The sequence below is a fragment of the Phyllobates terribilis genome, unplaced genomic scaffold (genome assembly GCF_046119375.1).
Source record: "Phyllobates terribilis strain yellow unplaced genomic scaffold, ASM4611937v1 Scaffold_4__5_contigs__length_816908805, whole genome shotgun sequence".
Lineage (NCBI taxonomy): Eukaryota > Metazoa > Chordata > Amphibia > Anura > Dendrobatidae > Phyllobates > Phyllobates terribilis.
In genome coordinates this window covers 461,406,896-461,432,872 of record NW_027362764.1, presented here as the reverse complement: position 1 = coordinate 461,432,872, position 25,977 = coordinate 461,406,896, and the positions used below count along the sequence as shown (strand labels likewise).

The window sequence follows — 25,977 nt, the reverse complement described above, 5'->3', positions numbered from 1 at the left end:
GAGCCAACCTGTTACTGCCCTGACAAAAAACTAAAGTTGTCGCTCCAATCAGGTATTTGAGTCTCATCATCGTCTTCCTCATTGTCTCCACCAACAGGAGTTACAGTTTGGGAATGAAGGTCTACATTATGGTCAGAACCTTCTGCGTCTGGTCCTGGATCTGACTCATAAAGATTCTGGGCATCAGTGCAGATCATTTCCTCGTCTGGATTCACAGAAGCGCTGGAGTCGACCTCTGATTCCCAGGCTATAGTATGAGTAAACAGCTCTGCAGACTCAACCATCTGTTCTACCTCATACTCAGACGGGCAGCTGGAGATTTGGGAGCTGTGAGGAAGCAAGTGCGATTGGGGTGACACCTTTGAGGACTGGAGTATTTGTGATGTTGAAGTTGATGTGGAGGAGAGCCCACTTAAAGGAGCACTTGATATCCGTTGAAGCACCTGCTGATTTTGTGCCTCATCTGGAATTTGTAGCGATTGGCGTGGCCATAAGAAAGGGATCTTATCACATTGTCCGCTAAAAGAAGTAGACATTTTAGTTTGGCTGGAAGATGGTCTTTCTTCTGCAGATGTTACTGTTGCTTTAACACCTACCCCACGGACACAACCTTTTTTCCCCTTCCCAACACGCCTATTCCCCTTTCCACCAGCAGCAGGCCTTTTTCCACTCATTTTGGTGGTTAACTAATTCACAACTCTGGAGTTGTTTGCACAAAAAAACAATGGATGGGAACCGAGCAGAGCTGAGTGGCCAAACTGTGGTATTAGGCCAAAACTATTGGCTGGGTTAGATGGAGAAAAAAATTATATTCAATTTGCAACCTGATGGAGGTCAGTATAGATGGACTAATAGAACAAGTCCCACACACAGCTAGAAGCCCAAATATTTTTTCAGAGGTAGATGCAGAAAAAAAATATATTCAGTTTGCAACCTGATGGAGGTCAGTATAGATGGACTAATAGAGAAAGTCCCACACACTGCTAGAAGGCCAAATATTTTTTCAGAGCTAGATGCAGACAAAAAATTATTTTGAATTTGCAACCTGATGGAGGTCAGTATAGGTGGACTAATAGAACAAGTCCCACACACTGCTAGAAGGCCAAATATTTTTTCAGAGCTAGATGCAGAAAAAAATTATATTCAGTTTGCAACCTGATGGAGGTCAGTATAGATGGACTAATAGAACAAGTCCCACACACAGCTAGAAGCCCAAATATTTTTTCAGAGGTAGATGCAGAAAAAAATTATATTCAGTTTGCAACCTGATGGAGGTCTGTATAGATGGATTAATAGAACAAGTCCCACACACAGCTAGTAGCCCAATATTTTTTCAGAGGAAGATGCAGATAAAAATTATTTTAAATTTGCAACCTGATGGAGGTCAGTATAGATGGACAAATAGAGAAAGTCCCATACACTGCTAGAAGGCCAAATATTTTTTCAGAGCTAGATGCAGATAAAAATTATTTTTAATTTGCAACCTGATGGAGGTCAGTATAGATGGACTAATAGAGAAAGTCCCACACACTGCTAGAACGACAAATATTTTTTCAGAGCTAGATGCAGATAAAAATTATTTTTAATTTGCAACCTGATGGAGGTCAGTATAGATGGACTAATAGAGAAAGTCCCACACACTGCTAGAAGTCCAAATATTTTTTCAGAGGTAGATGCAGATAAAAATTATTTTTAATTTGCAACCTGATGGAGGTCAGTATAGATGGACTAATAGAGAAAGTCCCACACACTGCTAGAAGGCCAACTATTTTTTCAGAGCTAGATGCAGATAAAAATTATATTCAGTTTGCAACCTGATGGAGGTCTGTATAGATGGATTAATAGAACAAGTCCCACACACAGCTAGAAGCCCAATATTTTTTCAGAGGTAGATGCAGAAAAAAATATATTCAGTTTGCAACCTGATGGAGGTCTGTATAGATGGATTAATAGAACAAGTCCCACACACAGCTAGAAGCCCAATATTTTTTCAGAGGTAGATGCAAAAAAAAAATATATTCAGTTTGCAACCTGATGGAGGTCAGTATAGATGGACTAATAGAGAAAGTCCCACACACTGCTAGAAGGCCAAATATTTTTTCAGAGCTAGATGCAGAAAAAAATTATATTCAGTTTGCAACCTGATGGAGGTCAGTATAGATGGACTAATAGAACAAGTTTCACACACTGCTAGAAGCCCAAATATTTTTTCAGAGCTAGATGCAGAAAAAAATTATATTCAATTTGCAACCTGATGGAGGTCAGTATAGATGGACTAATAGAATGATGCTATGCCCAAAATATTTTACTTCACTATTTGCAGTAAAAAAATTGGTATTCTATACACAGGTGGTATATCTTGCAACACAGATAGGCTACTCCACTGACTAACACACTCTGCAATAGGCCAAAAAGGATTAGCTTTGCTAGATTCAGCCAAATGCTGTGAAAAAAACTTGCACAGCACTGGCACAGACCTGCCTGGCAAAAACTGATAGGAACTGATGTAACCTAGTCCTGAAAAGGACTGCAATTACAATTAGTCTTTACTCCCACAATCTATCTATTTAAGAGCACAGACCTGCCTGATAAAAGTCGTAGGAAATGCTGTAACCTAGTCCTTAAAAGGACTGCAATCACAACTATTCCCTACTCCCAAGATATCTGTAGATTTGTGCGAAAATTGGCTTGAAATTAACAAGGTATAGCGCACACAGCAACAGCGGTGCCGTCTAACACGCAGCTGCAGCAGTGAGAAAATGGTGGCGACGGGGAAAATGGCTTGGTCTTATAGGGCAAGGACATGTGACATACACTGCCAATGACACATGCCCTTGCTTGTGTGAAAAACAGCAGTTCGCTCCGTGTGTGCGCTGCTGATAGGCTGACAGACTGCACCTCCCCACTGCAAATGCGGGAAAGAGAAAAAAAAATGGAGATCTTCATTATTTCTGCAGAGATCCATCCCCTGCCCCTCCCCCCACCCCGCTGTACACTCAAACTGCGTATTAACATTAATTTTCATCATTACTGAGAAAAAATCCAGTTATGATTTTGGTGCACGAACAGTTATCGAACATAACCTCGAACAGCCGAATTTTTCTCAAATCGTTCGTGTTCGCCGAACGGCTCGAACACCGCCCAAAACAGCTCGAATTTGAGATTGGCGAACAGTTCGAGTAGAACAACGCTCATCTCTACTTATTTTATATGAAGGGGAAGTTACCAGTGTGAGACAAGTAACTAACACACGACAGGAGAAATAAAATTTGTCTTCTTGCAAACACATTTTTTGCAGCAATCTGAGCTCTGCTGTATTACGACAATATTACAAACCTGTCTGCCTGTGAGATGGAAGCTGAAGCTGAGAGGAACCTGCAGATGTGTCAGGTATTATCACTCACAGCTCTGCAGTGAGATCAGGAGAGTAGAGAGCGGCCATTATTAATTGCACTGATAATAATAAAAAAGAAAAGAAAACACCAACAAAAAATGAAAACAAACGCAAGGGGATATAAATCATTATGTGGCGCCCCTTGAAATATTCTCCCGCAATTAATAAATATTTAACATAAAAAATGCCATTCTCATTATCTTCAATTTACTTGAAGTAGCATCAGTCTTCACACCATATGGTGCATGATGAATTATATTTGTTTACTTCCCATGCAGATGTCGCATTTCCCAAGCTAACATTTTGCATATGCTGTCATGTGGCATTCATTGCTGCAATTACATATCATCAAGAATTCAGCATGGTGCTCTGCATTAAATTAACTCATGATAATGTAATGCTGATATATTCCTAGAAGTTGCTATGATGTGGTTGGTATTCCGGTATATACTGTAGGCTATCATTAGACCCTAGGAAAACAAAATGTATCATTAGGTACTATTTCCTAGAAAGCCATTCATCCCAGCTCATCACAAGATAAAGGTGAAAATCCTGACTCGTCTTCTAGAGATATTCTGCTTTTGTTGCTTTTGTATTATTCCAGTCATTATCGTCTTCTATTCTGCTCCAAAAATAAGGAACATTTATCAACCTCTAGCTACTAATGTGTTTGCAGATTTCTAGATGTTAATAATTTGCTTGTAATGCACAATTTAACTTTTTGCTATCAAGCCTTTGCCTTCACGATAAAATACACTTATATTAAAAGCTGCAAGTTTGTCATATAAAGAAAGCAGTTTGGATGTGACAAGCTGCATTGACATTTTCTTTAAGATGTACTTATGACATGTGACTTTCCAGGCCTATAAATGTAGTGTTTCATTTAGTTCACATAAAGAAGCACAAAACCGAAAAGTACAAGATTTATTACCTCCGAAAACCAAGCAGAATTGTGAAGCGGTATTAGGTTTTATTGTAGCACATCATTCTTCATAATAATAAAGTGCCCTGCTGAGCTACTCCTGCATCAGCATTTACAGGTTCCTATTGAATTTTCCATCATCATTAAAAGAATATGTTTGTAAAGTGAAATGTTGATCTGATAATATGGGGTTGATATGTGTTATACAAGTATCTGAGAGAGCGTATGACTCATATTTGTATTGTATGAAATTAGCCATCATGAAAAGCTGTCACTGCGTCTTCAAATCCCACTCTGTAAAAATTGATTTCAATTGTGTTTCAGACTTTCAGATTTCATTGTGTTAAAGATATGTAAAACATTACATTTTTTTTGTGTCACAAAGGAAAGAACAAAGTGGTGAAAAAAACGATTTTTTTGGAAAGGATACATTTTTGAAAATGGGTCATGCTGAACTTGCTGAAATAGGTAAGGAAAAGCCTCATAGATGGCTCTTCTTCACATAATAGTGGGCAAAACTGGGCAGACTTAAATCCATTCCGTCGAATTAGCTGATTTGATACTGTACAATACATTAATTACTATTAGTGGAGCATAGTAGTGTTGAGCCACCCCCGTAGTGTTCGGGTTCGGTTCGTCGAACACCGGGATGTTCGAGGAACTGTTCGTTGAACACCTTAGAACACCGTCGAACACCGTCGAACACCGTTAAAACCAATGGCAGGCAAACAAAAACACATAGAAACACATAGAAAACACCTTCAAAGGTGTCCAAAAGCTGACAAACTGCTCAGAAGACACTCTCTTTAAAAAAGCTGACCGGCAATTCAGCAGCAGCATACACCGGTACCCGACAATTTTGACTAGAAGGAATAGAGCATCACAAATAGATTAGATAGATAGAAACATGTCAGTCACATATATAAGAAGTACAGTGACAGTGTTGGTTACTGTACTTGTCATTTAGTGTTAAAGGATTTATTAAAAAAAATATTACTGTTTTCATGCACTGTCTCTTTAAAAAAGCCGGCTGGCAATTCAGCATCGGTACCCGACAATTTCTAACAGAAAGAATAGAGCATCACACATAGATTAGATAGATAGAAACATGTCAGTCACATTTATAAGAAGTACAGTGACAGTGTTGGTTACTGTACTTGTCATTTAGTGTTAAAATAAAGGATTTATTAAAAAAAAATTGGCGTCTGGTTCCCCGTAATTTTAGTCTCTAGCGGAGGTTAAGCAGACGGCTGGGGCATATGTTTGAAGCCTGGGAAGAGGGTAATACCCACGGAGCTTCCCAGGCTACTAATATCAGCCCCAGCTGAATACCTAGTCTTTACTAGCTATTAAAATGGGGGACCCCAAAAAAATGACGTGTGGTCCCCCCTATTTTATAGCTATCAAAGGCTAGGCAAACAGCTGGGGGCTGATATTAATAGCCCAGGAAGGGTGCCATGAATATTGGCCCCCTCCGAGGCTAGAAACACCAGTTCTCAGCCGCCCCAGAAATGGCACATCCATTGGATGCGCCAATTCTGGCACTTAGCCTCACTCTTCCCACTGCCCTGTAGAGGTGGAAGTGGGGTAAAAGGGCTGGGGTTGATGTCAGCTTATAATGCCAGATGACATCAAGCCCAGGTTAGTAATGGAGAGGTGTCTATAAGACACCCCCATTACTAACCCCATAGTCAAAGTTGTAAAAAAACACAAACACCCAGAATAAAGTCCTTTAATTGAAATAAAGACACAAATCTTTATTGTTCTAAATTAAGCCATACACACTCTGCAGTGTCTCTGAAGGATGACAAGCTGGATGGCAGCGCTCAGCTGTGATCCAGCCTGTCATCTCAATGCCATCCCAGCGTGGGAGAATTCTCCTGCTCAAGCGCTGAGCGCTGAGAATTTCCCACGCTGTCAGTGACGTGCATGAGGTGAGCTGAGTTCATTGGACATGAGCTCACCTCATGCACGTCACTGACTGCGTGGGAAAATTCTCCTGCACTCACCGCATGCGCAGGAAAATTTTCCCACGCTGTCAGTGACGTGCATGAGGTGAGCCGAGTTCATTGGACATGAGCTCACCTCATGCACATCACTGACAGCGTGGGAAAATTCTCCTGCACTCACCGCATGCGCAGGAGAATTTTCCCACGCTGTCAGTGACGTGCATGAGGTGAGCTGAGTTCATTGGACATGAACTCGGCTCATCTGGATGCCGTCACAGCCAGACACTGAGGAGCGCAAGCATGCCTGCGCTTCTCAGTGTCTGCCGCATGGCAAGCTGGATGGCAGCGTTCTGCTTCGGTCCAGCCTGTCATGTGAATGTAGCAGAGCTGAAGCTGTCGTGGGAACCATGGAAAGGTAAGGATGATGTTGCTTTATTATTTTACTTTTATTGCAGGAGATCGTTGGCTTCAGCTGGAATGGGCGTGATGGTATGTATGGTTTAATTTAGAACAATAAAGAATTGTGTCTTTATTTCAATTAAAGGACTTTATTCTGGGTGTTTGTGTTTTTTTGTATCTTTGACTATGGGTTTAGTAATGGGGGTGTCTTATAGACGCCTCTCCATTACTAACCTGGGCTTGATGTCAGCTGGCATTATAAGCTGACATCAACCCCAACCCTATTACCCCACTGCCACCGCTACAGGGCAGTGGGAAGAGCGAGGCTAAGTGCCAGAATTGGCGCATCCTATGGATGCGCCATTTCTGGGGCGGCTGACGGCCGGTGTTTCTAGCCTGGGAGGGGGCCAATATTCATGGCACCCTTCCTGGGCTATTAATATCAGCCCCCAGCTGTCTGCCTAGCCTTTGCTAGCTATTAAAATAGGGGGGACCCCACGTCATTTTTTTGGGGGTCCCACCTTTTTGATAGCTAGTAAAGGCTAGGTATTCAGCTGGGGGCTGATATTAGTAGCCTGGGAAGCTCCGTGGGTATTACCCCCTTCCCAGGCTTCAAACATCTGCCCCAGCCATCTGCATAACCTCCGCTAGAGACTAAAATTATGGGGAACCCCACGCTAATTTTTTTTTTAATAAATCCTTTATTTTAACACTAAATGACAACTACAGTAATCAACACTATCACTGTACTTCTTATATATGTGACTGACATGTTTCTATCTATCTAATCTATGTGTGATGCTCTATTCTTTCTGTTATAAATTGTCGGGTACCGCTGCTGAATTGCCGGCCGGCTTTTTTAAAGAGACGGTGCATGAAAACACTAATATTTTTTTTAATAAATACTTTAACACTAAATGACAAGTACAGTAACCAACACTGTCACTGTACTTCTTATATATGTGACTGACATGTTTCTATCTATCTAATCTATGTGTGATACTCTATTCTTTCGGTTCTAAATTGTCGGGTACCGGTGTATGCCGCTGCTGAATTGCCGGCTTTTCATGTTTCACTGTGAGCACTGTTCCCATCGATTTGGGCAACCACTGTACTGCCACAACCACCATGACTGTGGCATTACAGTGAGTGGCAGACAATCCCTGCATGATTGGTGCTCTAAATAGCGCCAGACATGCAGGACACGCTTTTGTTGCACGAACAGTTATCGAACATAACCTCGAACAGCCGAATTTTTTGCAAATCGTTCGTGTTCGTCGAACGACTCGAACACCGCCCAAAACAGCTCGAATTTGAGATTGGCGAACAGTTCTAGTTGAACACCGCTCATCTCTAGAGCATAGTAGTGAGGAAAACTACAGCTGACAAGTCTACTGGACTTTTCAAAAGCAATGACATGACATGCATGTTTCTATCTATGTTATAATAACTGACTGAGACGAGGACTACATACACAATATGGACAAAAGGATTGGGACACACCTCTTAATTACTGAATTCAGATATTTAATAGGTCCCATTCCTACTATAATAATCTAGTCTCTAGCCACGTGGTCTACCTTTACTAACATTAGTGTAAAGAGCTCCCTGAATTAGATTGTGGCACTGTCAGTTTGTGAAATTTCTTTCCTCCTAAATATTACAAAGTCAACTGTGAATGGTGTTCTTAAGTGAAAGATTTTAATAACTACAGTAACTAAGCCTAAAAGTCACAGACCATATAAAGTTACAGAGTGTGGTTGCCGAATGCTGAGGCACATAATGCATAAAAGTCACCAATGCTCTGCAAACTTCAAAACCTACTCTGGGATTAACATCAGCACAAAAACTGAGCCTTAGGAGCTTTGGTTTGGCGTTGTTTTCCATAGCCAAAAAGTTGCATCACCAAGCACAATGCCAGGAGTCAGACAGAGATGTGTAAAACATGTCACCACTAGACTCTAGAGCAGTGAAAATGTCAGGGTTGGACAAATACCAAGAGAACTTGCCTGACTGTATTTTGCTCACTACAATGTTTGGTGGAGGAGGGATAATGCTATGAGGCTTAATGTCAGGATTGGCCTAGGCTTCTTAGTTCCAGAAAAGGGAAATCTTAATACTTCAGCATACCAAAAGATTTTGGATTATTGTATGCTCTACATTTTGTGAGAACAGCTTGAGGAAAGACTTTTTCTGTCCCAGCATGACAGTGCAGCAGTGCACAAAGCAACATTAATAAAGACATGGTTTGGTCAGTTTAGTATGGAAGAAACTGACTGGCCTGACCAGAGAACTTAGGTTATTTAAATTATTTGGATAGGGTATTGTGCCATGATTTGTGCACAACACCAACATATTATCTCTATATATAGTGAAACATTAGTATGTTTAGTAATTTGGCCATTGTACGCCTGGGACCAATGCATAGTTATTTTGTCGTTGATTGTCATGTGAGTTGCATGTTCTCTTTTGGTATATATATATAGACACAAAAGTGCACAGCAAATATAGAGTCCAATAATATAAAAGAAGGTGCTGACCCATGTGGTGTAACCAACAATGCAAGGAAAGGTGAAAAGAACCACATGCAAGAAGTAGCAAACCTCTAAATGTAAAAGGTATAATTGTTCTCTTTCTGTACACAGCTCATATTTCTACTTGTAATCTGGAAAGGTCATTAAAGGAAACCTGTCAGCAAAAAATATATATTTACCTGCAGATATTGTGGTAATCTGCAAGTAAAACCTTTTTATACATATGTTCCAGTCTTATTGGAAGTGTGGCTGCAGGGAGAAAATGAATCTATATTTTCCCTGCAGCCACTTGCATACAAGATGCAACTAGGGCGGTGAGCAGTCAGATTTCAGCACACAATGACTAGAGGACAGGAAGTGAGTGTCTGCAAGGATAATATAACTTCATTTTCTCTTTGAAGTCTCACTTCTGGATAGTCTGCTTTATACACATATATTTACAATAGTATTTACCATTTTTTTATCTTTTTTTTTTATTTTTTGCTATAAGGTTCTCTGATAGTCATTAACTTGTTAAAAATAATGTATTTTAATATTTTTGAATAAGGAATGTATCAGTTGGTGGCATTTCATGTCTGGAATGTGCTTAAGATTCCTTCCTAGTATTTCCCTTTTACAAGCAGAATTAATCAAATATTAACACTATATAGCAGTAAGAGCTGCAAGCTTGTACTCTGACAATGCAATTTTGTCAAAGGCAGCTGTGAAGTTCCAGCATTCCACATGCATATACATTTCCAATCAAAATTAATCATCCCCCATTGCAAATTAGATGAATACCATTACCCATGTGGAATGAGCTAAGTTCAAAGATCTTTAACAGGGGCCAAATTGGGATAGTTTGATGATTCGGTCAGAGGATCTTCAAAATGACAGGTTGTGTCTGGATTTCCCAGTACGCAGTGGTAAGTATTACCTTTCAAAAGAGGTTCAAGTAAGGACATTGGTGAACTAGCAAGATGGTCATGAGCATCTAGCACACGTTCAATTAGGGAGTAATAGTTTAAGAATGGAAAAGCATAACATAGAGTTCAAGATGTTTAGTTAGCCTCCAAATGCTCTAGATCTTGTTCCAATTAATCATTTATGATGTATAATAAAAAAACAGACAAATTATCTAGAACCACCTCACAATCCACAGGACTTAACGGATAAGCTACTGTAATCTTAGTGCCAGATACCCCAGGACACCTTCAGCGATCTTGAGGAGTCCATGGTGGTCCATGGCTGGTGGTTTTAATGTTATTATGACTACTTGGCTTTCATTACATAAATGTGTATAACAAAAGTGTAGCTATTAATTTCACTACTTATTATACATGCGATTAAAATACCCCAAACAAAGCTTTTGTAGGTTTTGCCCATTACAAAAGCTTTTCAATATGGAATGGAAATATTCCTACACCTTGCCAACTAACTCGAAAACTGTCAAAGTAAACATTCATGAAACTACTACCAGCAAATTAAATGTATTTAGTATTAAATGTTTGCTATAAAACACTAAAGAAGCCAGAATCCCTAGTCAAGTATAATTATATGATATAATGAGAAGCTATAAAGTTTCATTGATACATATTTTATCACAGCCCACGTCTTATGTGATCTAAAGATTCTGAACTTGTCTCCAGAGACTAGAGGACTGAAATCTATAATCACGGTTTCTTTTATGTTTTTTCCATCACTGACACTGTTCTGATTGTAATTAACATCTTTTACAATGAAACATCAGTTAACCGTCACATCTACATATAAGAAAAGTAAAGATCTGTCAGATAACAAAGTTATTCTTACAAAGTTTGAAGGTCATACTAAGTGCTGAGCCATCAGTAAAGATGGCTCTGGATATATTGTATATCCCTTTAAAGAGGTTTTACCAATAAATACATGTAGTTGATAAATGTATGATCTCTCATAGTCCAACTGCTGAGCACCCCACTTATCAAAGGACCTCAGAGACGAAACAGGTCAAGGTAGAGGAGAAAAGATGATAATACACTTATGGTCTATGGACAAGTGAAAAAAATAGAAATAAATTGTGATTGCTACCTGCTAATGGTGTCTGGACATTGACTTCTTTGCTCCTGGTTTTAATTTTTTCAATACTTTTGTCTGTAAAGAAAACAGTGACAGATAATAAACAATAAAGTCATAATGTACATTTGCACTTACACAGTTTCTATTTTTTTCTATAATTTTCAGACACTTTTTCTATCTAGACCTCTGATCTACAATATAAGTGATTATAGTATAGGCCATTATTAAACCTCATATCATTAAGTCAAATGCAACCTAATTGAGACTGATGGATAGTAAGCTTTAGAGGCTCACACATAGCTGTTCTTTAACATGTTCTATAGAAATTCATACATGAACAGATGAATTGTATTGTCAATTAATCATTACTAAATATAGGCCAAGTACCCTACCAATATATTTTAGAACTGTTAGCAAAAATATTAAAACTAGAGAACACCAGGGAAGTCACAGATTAAAAACAAAAACTGGCCAGCACCTCGTAACAGAATAAAGCAAGTGTGAACAGGTTCACACTACTATGACTGCAGAATATACAAACAAAAGAAGACAGCAGCACTCTATAAGCGCTAAGATGTATGTAAGAAATTAATATATGACATTTGGACTGTAAAACTGCAATATAGAAAATACTTATTAAATGAAGGTACTTAGCACACAAATTTATGAATTCATAAGTGTCCACCGGTCATGTCAAGGTGACTAGTCTCTATTAGGATTCTAAATCTAATATTCATCAAACATGCCACTCCCGGGCGAAAAGCCTACAAACATAAAGGGCATGTAGGATCCAACACTATTTAACAACAGTCTTAAGCTGATGGGAGCAGTGCTCAGTCAAATGCCTAGTAGGTCACAGATAGCATACAGTACAGACCAAAAGTTTGGACACACCTTCTCATTTAAAGATTTTTCTGTATTTTCATGACTTTGAACATTGTACATTCACACTGAAGGCATCAAAACTTTGGTTCGGAGGTTGGAACCAAAGATCTCAAATTTGGACTCATCAGACCAAAGCACAGATTTCCACTGGTCTAATGTCCATTCCTTGTGTTCTTTAGCCCAAACACGTCTCTTCTGCTTGTTGCCTGTCCCTAGCAGTGGTTTCATAGCAGCTATTTTACCATGAAGGCCTGCTGCACAAAGTCTCCTCTTAACAGTTGTAGAGATGTGTCTGCTGCTAGAACTCTGTGTGGCATTGACCTGGTCTCTAATCTGAGCTGCTGTTAACCTGCGATTTCTGAGGCTGGTGATTCGGATAAACTTATCCTCAGAAGCAGAGGTGACTCTTGGTCTTCCTTTCCTGGGGCGGTCCTCATGTGAGCCAGTTTCTTTGTAGCGCTTGATGGTTTTTGCAACTGCACTTGTCGACACATTCAAAGTTTGCCCAATTTTTCGGACTGACTGACCTTCATTTCTTAAAGTAATGATGGCCACTCGTTTTTCTTTACTTAGCTGCTTTTTTCTTGCCATAATACAAATTCTAACAGTCTATTCAGTAGGACTATCAGCTGTGTATCCACCAGACTTCTGCACAACACAACTGATGGTCCCAATCCCATTTATAAGGCAAGAAATCCCACTTATTAAACCTGACAGGGCACACCTGTTAAGTGAAAACCATTTCCAGTTACTACCTCTTGAAGCTCATCAAGAGAATGCCAAGAGTGTGCAAAGCAGTCATCAAAGCAAAAGGTGGCTACTTTGAAGAACCTAGAATATAAGACATATTTTCAGTTGTTTCACACTTTTTTGTTAAGTATATAATTCCACATGTGTTAATTCATAGTTTTGATGCCTTCAGTGTGAATGTACAATGTTCAAAGTCATGAAAATACAGAAAAATCTTTAAATGAGAAGGTGTGCCAAAACTTTTGATCTGTACTGTATATGAACCTATGTACGCATTTATTCTGAAATCGAAGCTATTGCTCATCCTGACAAAGTGTTACGATACTGGCATAGTACTTCTGGAAACCAATGGCCGAAGGAGCACAAGCAGTAACAGCAATTGGTAGAAGAAGTTCTTGGAGATAGCAAGGAGTTGTAGGAAAAAATTCCATAGATAAATTAGAACAGTCTGGGTAAGAATGTTCACGATCTGGAGACTGAAGCTAAGCTAACAGCTAGACACAATACTCAAGCAATGAGTGAGAGATACATGCGGCTTTAAGCAGGCCCAAACAGGAAGCAAGATGGATTCCATAGATTCAGAATCCGCCATCTTGGAAAAGGTCAATTGTAGAACACAACAGCAGCCTTCAGTGGTATGGAGTGAAACTGCAGCACAATTATTAAAGTGAACAATAGCGGTCACTAGTGGTCAAACTGTAGAAGGCAATAGAATTCCTGACAAAAAGAGGAAACAATGATAGCCTTACAATAACCATGTAATTTGTCCTACAAACTTCAATGTATAATGTAAGCTGCAGAGTTCATCAAAATGTGGCATAAATTATAGCAGAGTTGTACTCCAGTAGTTGATTGGAGTACTTTTCAATCTCCAGTGCACAGCAGTTGAAAGATGCATTAAATTCATTAAACGGAATCTGTCACCAGGTTTTTGCTACCTCATATGAGAGCAGCATATTGTAGGAAAATAGACCCTGATTCCAATGATGTATCACTTAGTTTACAGGCTGCAGCAGTTGTGACAAAATCAGAGTTTTTAGATGTAACATGAAGCAGAGCTCAGAAAGCTACCCCCGCCACACCACAACTTTCTGTGTAAATTGTCTATTGACAGTAAGCTGTTTATCAGAGGAAGGGGCATAATCGGACCAGGGCTCACTTGAACTGTAGTTCAGGCAGTGATAATTTCCTGGTGATAAAACATTCATTGTATTAAAACAATAGCGCATAGTCTAATAAGTGACAAATCCCTGAAATTTGTGTCTCAGCACCTACATTATGCTATCCTCAGATTACATAACAAAACCTGCAGACAGATCCCCTTTAAAAAGCATGCCTTTTAATATTTGTTATTCAAAATGTCAGTCATGATAAATCAACCCCACAGTTTCTATGTAGAGTTCAATGTATTGAAGTTAAGCAGATTTTTTTTTACTAGTATTGTGCAAAGCTGGAAATGTTAAGAACAAACATGTAATGAATCCTTGTTTTTGAAATTTGTAATGAAATATTTTTTGTAAAAAGGCTATTCTGGCCATAATAGCAAATACAAATTATTATTTTTTTTAACTTCTGCAGTATATATTAAACTTGCTTTTGATAATATTGTGGCCTTTTAAATAACCTACTTATTCACTGTATTTATCCATTTTGTTACTGGTAGTTGTGCTCTTTGAAGTGACATTAACAATAAAATGTGACTATTCTTTAAGTATTATGTGTTTAACCCCTTATCAACATATTATAAAATCTTTATTGTCTAGCTTTAAAATATAAAGCAACATAAAGTTGCAGAGTGGATTCCTTCCTTACACATTTTTGCCCTGGTTTGTCCCAGTTTTATCTAAACATCTGAAAAATGTATCCCGCTGTGATAGCTTGGTCTTTTTATTTCTCTTGCATTTTTCTTTCCTTTACTATATTTTATCTGAACATATGTGGGCTATATCTTTGTTATGGGCTCACCTAATTAAAAGGATTTGATAAGCTGTAAGTCAGGGTGAGTAACATGGACTGGAGGAGCCATGCCAGCAAAGACCAGTAGGGCTGGACATGCAGGATCAGCCAGAAACAACAATTTTGGGTAGGTACCTTATTGTAGGAATTTAGTAATACACACGAAAAGCACATTTGTGTAAACCAGTGTTTCCCAAACTCTAGTCCTCACTGCCAGCAACAAGTCATGTTCTCAGGATTTTCTTACTGGTGGTGGAAATATCATCAAGGTATCAGTAATTCTCTCACCTGTGCAATACTATTAAAATCCTGAAAACATGACCTGTGGGGATCCATGAGGACTGGAATTTTGGAAACACTGGTGTAAACCATTTGGCACCTTGTTGCATGAGTGCAGTAGTACACAGAAATAGCAGAGATTAGTAGGTTTCAAATACCTTATACAATAGAAAAACAAAAGTTAATATTTGGTACAGAAACCTTCGTTTGCAACTACAGAGGTCAGACATTTCCTGCAGTTCTTGACCAAGTTTGCACACACTGCAGCAGGGATTTTTGACCACTCCTCCACACAGATCTTCTTCAGATATTTCAGGTTTCGTGGCTGTCGCTGGGCAACATTGAGTTTCAGCACCCTCCAAACATTTTCTATTGGGTTCAGGTCTGGAGAAGGGCTAGGCAACTCCAGGACCTTGAAATACTTGTTACAGAGCCACTCCTTAGTTGCCCTGGTGTATGTTTCGGGTCATTGTCATGCTGGAAGACCCAGCCACGACCCATCTTCAACGCTCATACCGAGAGAAGGAGCTTGTTGGCCAAAATCTTGCGATACATGACACCATCCATCCTCCCTTTAATACGGTGCAGTTGTCCTGTCCCCTTTGCAGAAAAGCAACGCCAAAGGATGATGTTTCCCCCACCATGCTTCACAGCTGGGATGGTGATCTTGGGGTTGTACTCATCATTCTTCTTCTTCCAAACACGGCGAGTGGAGTTGATACCAAAAAGTTCTATTTTGGTCTCATCTGACCACATGACCTTCTCCCATGCCTCCTCTGGATCATTCAGATGGTCACTGGTGAACTTCAAATGGACCTGGACATGTGCTGGCGTGAGCAGGGGGACCTTGCATGCCCTGCAGGATTTTAATCCATGACGGCATAGTGTGTTACTAAAGGTAATGTTTTAGAATGCGGACCCAGCTCTCTTCAGGTCACTGACCAGGTCTTCCCATGTAGTTCTGGGCTGATTCCTGACCTTTCTCAGAATCATCCTTACCCCATGAGGCGAGACCTTGCATGGAGCCCCAGACCGAGGAAGATTGACAGTCATCTTGTGGTTCTTCAATTTTCTAATAATTGCGCCAACAGTTGTTACCTTCTCAGCAAGCTGATTGCCCATTGTCCTATAACCCATCCCAGCCTTGTGCAGGTCTACAATTTTGTCCCTGGTGTTCTTAGACAGCTCTTTGGTCTTGACCATGGAGGAGAGGATGGAGTCTGATTGAGTGTGTGGACAGGTGTTTTTTTATACAGATAACGAGTTCAAACAGGTGTAATTAATACAGGTAATGAGTGCAGAGTAGGAGGGTTTTTAAAGAAAAACTAACAGGTCTGTGAGAGCCAGAATTCTTGTTGGCTGGTAGGTGATGAAATACTTATTTCATGCAATAAAATGCAATTTAATTATTTAAAAATTATACAATGTGATTTTCTGGTTTTCATTTTCAGATTCTGTCTCTCACAGTTGAAGTGTACTTATGATAAAAATTACAGGCCACTCCATTCTTTGTACGTGGGAAAACTTGCAAAATCAGCAGTGTATCAAATACTTATTTTCCCCACTGTATGCTGTATATTTTTATGTATATGTCAACTGTTTCATCTTTGGGCATAGTCATATGAGCTTTCATTAATACTTATAACATTCACTACGGCCCCCATTTTTCATCGTTATTAAAAAAAAGAGTCCCCATTGTCTTTTGATCATAATTAGGGATGAGCGGACTCGTTCGTGCTGAACATCAAGCACGGAATTTTCCCGGAAGTCCGTTGCAATGCTCGGAGTCTCGGAAGAAGTCCGTTGCAGAGAGAGAAAGAGAGAATATTTTCGAGCTGAAAAGTTTGGCTCCCATTGTTTTCAATTGGGTTCGGGTTTTGGTTCAAGTTTGGGTACAGTTCTGGTACCAGAATCGAACTTTGGAATTAAGTTCAGGTCGGGTATCAGAACACGAACTTCCACAGGTCTGCTCATCCCTAATCATGATTAAAGTCAAACCATTCAACATTTTCCCAACCTCCATTCATTACTTGGTGGATATGGGTACATATTCAGGTGGAGTCAACCACTGCTTTTCCAGAAACTAGTGTTTTCAGAAGTAGATAGAACAGCACTCCATACACTAGTCTACCTTCAGAAGGTTATACTTTGCTTTCCATATCCAAACAAAACTACAGTGTCCATTTTAGGACATGATCAGATATCAAAATCAAACATCAGAATGATGTCACTTTGAGTCTAAATACCCTGTCTGAGAACTGATTCTGACATGTGATTCTGACAAGTGACTTTTACAACTGTAATAATAAAAAAAAGGTCACTGTTCGCTGATGGGACTTGAACCCAAAAATCTATGCCCAGAAGCCAGTGCACTAACCACTGAGCTTTATACTTTATACTTTATACCTGAGCATTCTATTTGGTTATATGATTTTCAGTGCAAACCTGATTGAAACTTATTGGGACTTATGCACAGACTGCACGCAAGCCAAATTCAAATGATGTTTGATTTTGATGTGTGAGTCTGATGTGTGACTTTCTTCAAACATCAGAATCAGAATCACAATGACTTTTAGTCACCCTGAGTATTTTCATGGTTGATATCATAAGACAAGAAAAGCGGCTAGTTGCTATCACTTGATTGGATAGCGTAATGGTAAAGCATCAGCCTCTGAAACTGCAATATCAGAGTTCAAATCCTGATAGGAATAGGAATGTTTTTTTTTAATTATGCCTATTTAGCACACAAACTACAGGCGTATTTCACATTTAATATCTGACATTCTGATTGTCATCCTGATGTGTTAAGAGTTTCAGACACGCCATTTATTTGCATGGTAAATTACATAGCCAAAGTAAATTGCTTGTTCTCACTGCAGAATAAAGCCTGATCTGTTCCATATTTCAGAGATAAAAATCCAAAAATTGAAACTGAACATGGAAAATATTGGCCTCCTTTTCCATTCTGTTGCAGTGTGTCTGTCAAGCTATTCACACTAGGTGTCTGTGAAGGATAGCATTAGCAAATTACAGGGTTGCTATTTAAAACCATGGTTCTCTGTCACACATAACACCTATAAGCGTGTTCTAAAATCAGACATTTCTTCCATTTTCATTCCATGGCAGTGTGTCGGTCAAGCTATTCACACTAGGTGTCTGTGAAGGATAGTATTAGCAAATTACAGGCCTGCTATTTAAAACCGTGGCTCTCTGTCAGACATAACACCTATAAGAGTGTTCCAAAATCAGCCATTTCTCGTGAATGTGGAAAATATTGTCCTCCATTAAAAATGGGCAAGGTGCGTGGCAAGGGACGGGGAAGTGGACTTGATGCTGATGGTGCATGCAGAGGCCGAGGACGTGGCCGTGGGCAAGCTGAAATTGTGCCACAACAAACACCCACATCTTGTCGCTCAATCTTCCTGTCCCAATTAATAGGGGACCACAGAACATCACTATTGAACACAGAGCAATGTCAAAAGGTTATTGGTTGGATAGCAGATAATGCTTCCAGTCACTTAGCCACCACCACCCTGTCTTCCACACGGTCAAGTCTCAGTTGCCGTGAGTCTGGACCACATATTTCTCATCCTGATCCTCCTTCCTCCCACCATGCCGAGTGCCCAGAGACAACTGATCCCACACTTGGAAACTCAGAAGAGCTGTTCACTTTTCCATTTGTAGATTCGGCCCTCTCGCTCGGCCAGCTTCATGCGAGTCAAGAGGAGGGAGAAAGCATGTAGCGATGCCCAAATATTGGAGCAGCCACGGTCACACGAAGGCGACGGTGGGAAAGTGCAATTACTGTCGCAAGAGGTGGATGATGATGAGACTGATGAGACACAATTGCCAGAAAGTCAGAAGGGAAGACCAGGCTGCGGAAGTGGAAGACGAGGTGGTGGATGAAATAGTAACTGACCCAACCTGGCAGGGGGACATAAAGAGCGAGGACAGCAGCACACAGGGGGAGGGAGGCAAAACACCAAGATAGGCAGGAAGAAGCAGTGTGGTGGCCACAGACACAAGGCGGGAAATTGTTCTTTGAAACACCAGCACGACGGAAGTTGCCAGTACAACAGTTAGGTCTTCCCGAGTCTGGTTATTTTTTAAAGACTCTGCAGATAACCCAAAAAAAGCCACTTGCACCACCTGCCAGACCAGCATCAGCAGGGGTAGCAAAACTAGCAGCCTGACCACCACCAGCATGATCAGGCACATGGCAGCAAAGCACCCGACTAAGTGGGCCAAACCCCAGGGTCCAGCAACAGTGTCTGAGGGTGACACTACTGCTTGCGTGCACACCAATCCCATGTCCATGGCGCATGCCAAGATACCTCCCGCCCTGCGCCTGTTGTTGTACACTCTCAACTAGCATCATCATCAAGCACATCCACGTCCTTTTCCCAGTGCAGCGTTGCCCCCACATTCTATAGCTCCTGCACCTTCTCCTCCTCCTTTTCAGCCTTCATCTCCAAAATGACCACATCAATCACAAGCTGGAAGCACTGCAGCACTGCCATGGCCAAGCAGCAACAGGCTGTGCTGAAGCTAATATGCTTAGGTGACAAACCGCACAACGCTGAAAAGTTGTGGACAGCTCTGAAAGAGCAGGCAGATCGGTGGCTGACACTGCTGACTCTACAGCCAGGCATGGTCAGGTGTGACACTGGCCGGAACCTGATAGCGGCTCTGAGGCGAGGCGAACTAACACACGTACCATACCTGGCCCATGTGCTTAACCTCGTAGTTTAGCACTTTCTCAAAACCTACCCGGATCTGTAGGATCTGTTTGTCAAAGTACACTGCCAGTGTGCACATTTTAGAAAGTCACCTACAGCTTCCGCGCCCTTGCCGTGCTTCAGCAGCATTTCCAGCTTTCAGATCACTGACTGATCTGCGATTACCCCACGCATTGGAACTCTACATTGAAGATGTTGGGTAGGGTTTGTGAGCAAAAGAGGGCAGTTTTTGACTACCAGCATCAACAAGGAAGTCGATATTCAGGTCAGACTCCACACATATGACCTCAGGAATGGACATGGTTGTCAGACATATGTAGCATCCTCCAAAACTTTGAGGACTCCACAAAGATAGTGAGAAGCGATGATGCCATAATAAGCATGACCATCTCGCTTCTCTGTCTTCTGAAACACTCTCTGTTCACAATTAAAGAGGATGCATTGCAGGAGGAGCATGATGAGATGGAGCAAGGAACCATACAGGGTGATTCCACACTGCCCAGCCTCTTCTCATCCCAATGTGGATTGGGTTACAATGAGGAATGGGAGGAGGAGGAAGAACAGGAGCTAGTTTCCTGCGCTATTGACGGTGCTACCTGCACAACTGTCATACCGTCTGTTCAGTGAGGATGGCCTGAGGACAGGGAGGAGGAGGAATAGGAGGAAAATGAGGAGGAGAGCATGGTCAGTCGTCCTCTTGGTGAGGACACGGAAGTCTTGCCTCTTTGCAGTCTGGCACACATGGCTAAGTTTATGTTACACTGCTTTTCCCTGACCCTCGCGTTGTCCAAATTTTGTGTGACAGTCATTATTGGTTGGTGACACTTCTAGACCCATGCTACAAGGAGAACTTTCAGTCTCTTATTCCCTTGCAGGACAGGCCTAATAAAATGGTGCAGTATGAGAAGGCCCTTGTTGCAGAATTAATAAAAAAATTCCCATCTGAAAACGCTGGCGGCAGAGGTCACAGTTCATTGGATAACCAAGGAGTACTGGCGAGAGAGACACAAATGCAATCAAGCAGAGGCAGAGGAACACTGTCAAAGTCTGGGACAGTTTTCTCAGACCCTCCAATCGCACAAGCCCTGATGCGCGGGGTACTCTCTCAAGGAGGGAAAAGTTGCAGAAGATGCTGAGGAAGTACCTTGCAGACCATACCAATGTCCTACGTGATTCCTCTGTGCCTTATAATTATTGGGTATCCAAGCTGGACATGTGGCATGAACTGGCTCTCTATGCCTTGGAGGTCCTGGCCTGCCTTGCCGATAGCACCCACAAACCATAACAGTAAAATTTGCACTATAATAGAGTGCTCCTTCCCTTCTGATCTTTGCACTATGCCTCACAAGTAGTTCCCAATTACATGTAGGGTATTAGCGTACTCAGAAGAAATTGCAAAACAAAATGAGAGGTCAATTTTCTCCTTTTAGCCTTGGAAAATAAAAAAATTGGGGCTAAAATTAATTTTTTGTGGAAAAAAATTGATTTTTTTATTTTCATGGCTCTACGTTATAAACTTCTGTGAAACACCTGGGGTTTCAAAGTGCTCACCACACATCAAGATAAGTTCATTGATGGGTCTAGTCTCCAAAATGGGGTCACGTGTGATGGGTTTCCGCTGTTTAGGCACATCAGGGGCTCTCCAAATGCGACATGGCGTCTGCTCTCAATTCCAGCCAATTTTGCGTTCAAAAAGTCAAATGGTGCTCCATCCCTTCCGAACACTGCCATGCTCTCAAACAGTGGTGTTCACCAACATGTGGGGTATCAGTGAACTCAGGAGAAATTTCCCAAAAACTTTTGTGGTCCATTTTCTCCTGTTACCCTTGTAAAAATAAAAAAATATGGGCTAAAAGTTCATTTTTGTGGAAAAAAATGTGATTTTTTTTTATTTTCACGGCTCTACGTCATAAACTTCTGTGAAGCACCTGGGGGTTCAAAGTGCTCCCCACACATCTAGATAAGTTTATTGAGGGATCTAGTTTCCAAAATGGGGTCACTTGTGGGGGGTTTCCACTGTTTAGGCACATCAGGGGCTCAACAAATGCGACATGGCGTCCGCTAATTATTCCAGGAAATTTTGAATTGAAAAAGTCAAATGGCGCTTTGTCCCTTCTGAGCCCTGGCATGTGCCCAAACAGTGGTTTTACGCCACATATTGGCTATCGGCATGCTCAGGAGAAATTTCACAATACATTTTGGGGTCTATTTTTATCTGCTACCCTTGTGAAAATAAAAAAAATTGGGTCTAAATTAAATTTTTTGTGAAAAAAAGTTAAATGTTAATTTTTTTCTTTCTCATTGCTTCAGTTCCTGTGAAGTACCTGAAGGGTTAATAAACTTCTTGAATGTGGTTTTGAGCTCCTTGAGGGGTGTAGTTTTTAGAATGGTGTCACTTTTGGGTATTTTCTGCCATAAAGGCTCCTCAAAGTCACTTCAAATGTGATGCGGTCCCTAAAAACATGGTTTTGCAAATTTTGTTGGAAAAATGAGAAATCACTGGTCAACTTTTAACCCTTATAACTTCCTAACAAACAAAAAAATTGGTTTCCAAATTTCTGCTGATGTAAAGTAGACATGTGGGAAATATTATTTATTAACTATTTTGTGTGACATATCTCTCTGATTTAACGGCATAACAATTCTAAGTTTGAAAATTGCAAAACTTTCAAAATTTTTGCCAAATTTCCATTTTTTTACAAATAAATGCAAGTCATATTGAATAAATGTTACCACTATCATGAAGTACAATAGGTTATGAAAAAAAAATCTCAGAATCGGGGGATCCGTTGAAGCGTTCCAGAGTAATTACCTCATAAAGTGACAGTGGTCTGATTTAATAAATAAGGCCTGGTCATTAACCTACAAAGTGGCTCGATCCTTAAGGGGTTAAGCAACATTTTAGGTCAAGGACTCTTTATCAGGCTATGCACAAGATTAGGAAAACATGTCAGAATAAATAGATTTTTCTAGACAAAAAACAATCAAACAAATGAATATAACACTTCTAAACAGCATCATAGGTTACTGCGAGGTGATACTAAAGCTTAAAAGTTGCAACACTGAACAATGAGAAATTCAAGAGCACCATCATGTATGTATCACATGATGAGTAACACAGTATCTTTCCTTGGATGAAACACACCTAGTTGATTGGATTTTTACAATTACACTATATGAATGACATCTTCTGCCCTTGTTCCTTAGGTCCAAGACCAAGACCTTCATAATCTTCTGCAGAGTTTAATGTTTTAACATAGTATATGCATTTTATAATCTTATGTCAAATCAGCATCTTTTTACTCTATGTCCTTTCTAACAGATACCTAATGCTAACATACAGTATGTTAATGCTTCTGCATGTTTTCACTATCAATTAATTTGACTTTTGGCTACTTTAAGTGTTTTTAATGTATTATTTTTTGGCTTATATCTTAATAAACTTTAATTATTTAGGTGATCCCCTTTGTTTGGCATACTTCTATTCTTTGCTGTTTATAAGCTTTTGGTATGCTGTAGTTTGATCCCTTCTATAGGGTGGTGCCCTCTTTACCCTTTTGTTCAATAATGTCCAGAAGATGTAAATATTATACCCCAAAATGAGTGAGAGAAGAACTGAGGCAGATTTTGTTATATAATTATAATAATAATAATAATAATAAAAATCTCACAGTCCTGTTTTATAACATTCAGTACGTTGTAGCTCTGTGTGCTGCTTAACATTGGAGTCACTCTGTAACTCCATTTAATACTGTATTTAATGTGAAGCATGAAATTTAAATAGAGAAAAAAAAGCTGGATCTGCAAATTTCCAATGTTCTCTGTGTCTTAGACAGATCCGTCTTTCATCTTTTCTTGGTATTTCATATGGTTTTGAAGTTCACAATCATATGCGCACACCAATATAAGTCACTGTATGCTTTTTACTTAATATATTTTACATTTCTTTGAAATTACTATGAACCTTGCATTTTTTTTCTAATTATAAAATACCCAACATTTTACCAAAGCAAAAAGGGTAATTTCAATAATGAATAGGATGCTATTCTTATCATAATTTCAGTAAATATTAACTTCATTCCCTTGAAGTTACTGAATAAAACTATCAACATAAAAATACAACATTTTCAGCAACATTTATAACAGAAAAAATCTGAATATGTTTGCTATGTTTCTAATTATAGAATGTTAATACCTATATACACTACCTCTAATATATGTAACTTGAAAAAGAATTCCCATCAAAGTTTTTGTCCTTTTAATATATTTCAATCATCATATTATATGCCACTGTAGACTTACAATTGCTCATTTTGCCTTTTTACCCAGCTAAATTTTCTCTTTTCTCTGCTCTATGTAGAAGACATGATATCACAGATCTAATGGAAAACAGAATTAAATTGGTAGAAAGGTAAAATGAGCAATTGTAAGTACACAGTGCTATATAATATGATTGCAATATACTGAAAGCATAAAAAATTTGATGGGAGTACTTCTTTAAAGGAAATCTCTAAACTCCACCATGGTATGCCTAGTGCAAGGTCAGAATTCCTACTTTGGTGGCCTTCACATTTGAACTTGTCAGGTATCCACAATTTTGCCAGGGAGGTTGATTCACTGCCAATCATTTTGCAGAGTTAAAAGTACTCTACAGTCTTTAATCTCCCTAAAAAGGCATATATGACCTTTTGAGGAGTCTGAATGTGGTGTACTGTGCAGTGCTGAAAAACAATTAAAATGAGAATGGTATTTTCAATCTTTGAATATTAAAATAAAGATTCAAGTGATAGAGAGGTGCAGGACCTGCAGAGTCACTGTGATTCTGAATTGAATGATCAAATATATACTGCAGTACAGCACCTTAATAGCACAATTTCTTTTACTGTTGATGCGCTGCAAACATGGAGGGCAGTTTAATACCTATTTGCCCTAACAAATTAAGGCTTGTGTGCCAGAAAAAGTGTGCCTCCTGTTTTTTGAGATGGAAAAGCTATAAGATTTATTGTTTAAATTGCTTTGCCTTCTTTTTAAGTATTTTTTTATAGAAAAAAAGAGAAATCTCCACATTCCAGGAAAGTATTCACTGCAAATCAGATTTTTTATTGGGAACAATGTTAGCAACAGGGAAGCAATAGCTCATTTCAGCTAACCGTTAAAATTTTTTTTTTATATGAAGTACCAATAATCATAAAAGAAAATGTGTTTTGGGTTTGGTGGGTGAAACTATATTATAAAGAAGGCAATTTCAACCATGACAACAATTTTGAATTTTTTTTGACAGGAATAACATTTTTGTTATAAAAATTAAATAATTTCTTACACACAAAGAGAATGTGACCCGTGAAGAAACACAGGCTATTAATAAGCCATCCAAGTTTCTCTCCTTTCTTTGGGGTGAGCAACAGGTTTGTTATTTGGAAAGTAATGAAGAAATGGCTTTTAAAAAGCCTTCCAAAAATAATCCTTTTTAGGAGTAGCAGTGTTTTAGCTGTTTGGAAAGTAAAGACTCAATTGCTCATTTTAAAGCTATCTAAAAATTATCTCTTATAGGATATGACTACAAACAGCAGTACATTGTAGAGTCTGAAGGAAATGGATGGGCAGGAGATCTGTAACTACCTATTGGCAATGGCAGCAACTGCTGAGCATATAGAACATGATGGACAGGCAGGAGCTGCATCCAATCTAATAAGGAATTAGCCATAAGTAAATGAAAATTCTCACTGATTCCTTCTTGATTTATTTTGACAAATGTAAGGGTTTTCAAAAAAAAAGACAGTATGCACATGGCAAACTGGACTACTTTCTGCCACTGGTCCAATCTGCTGACACAGCAGTCCATGAGGTTATGGCTCAGGGTATCTGCCAGAGAAAAGACATAATCTAGTTATCACTGAACCTGCTTCTTCAGTGAGTGCACATCTGTTTGCTGTTGTGTGTCAGGTTTGTGCAGCTGTTGATAAAACATCTGGTCTATGATGTCATATGTACCGTAATCACTGCTGCTTTGACTACTTGATACAGCAGTAACGATAGTAGAGGCAAAAGTGCTTTGATTTTGCAAGAGCGGAGAGAGAGCTCCTTGGTTAGACAAGAGGTCGAAGGTCTGCTCAGTAAAAGCTTCACTGAGCAGGGA

At 39.6% G+C, this 25,977-nt stretch overlaps 1 protein-coding gene across 2 annotated transcripts in view; it reads right to left on the bottom strand.

Moving 5' to 3' along the window:
* Nucleotides 1–25,977, bottom strand: part of CDH20 (cadherin 20) — an 813,890-nt gene that overhangs the window by 581,849 nt on the left and 206,064 nt on the right. For both annotated transcript variants that reach the window (XM_073678646.1, XM_073678647.1), the window contains exon 2: nucleotides 11,245–11,307. The gene's annotated coding sequence lies outside the window, so the exon portion shown is untranslated. The remainder of the gene's footprint in view (nucleotides 1–11,244; nucleotides 11,308–25,977) is intronic.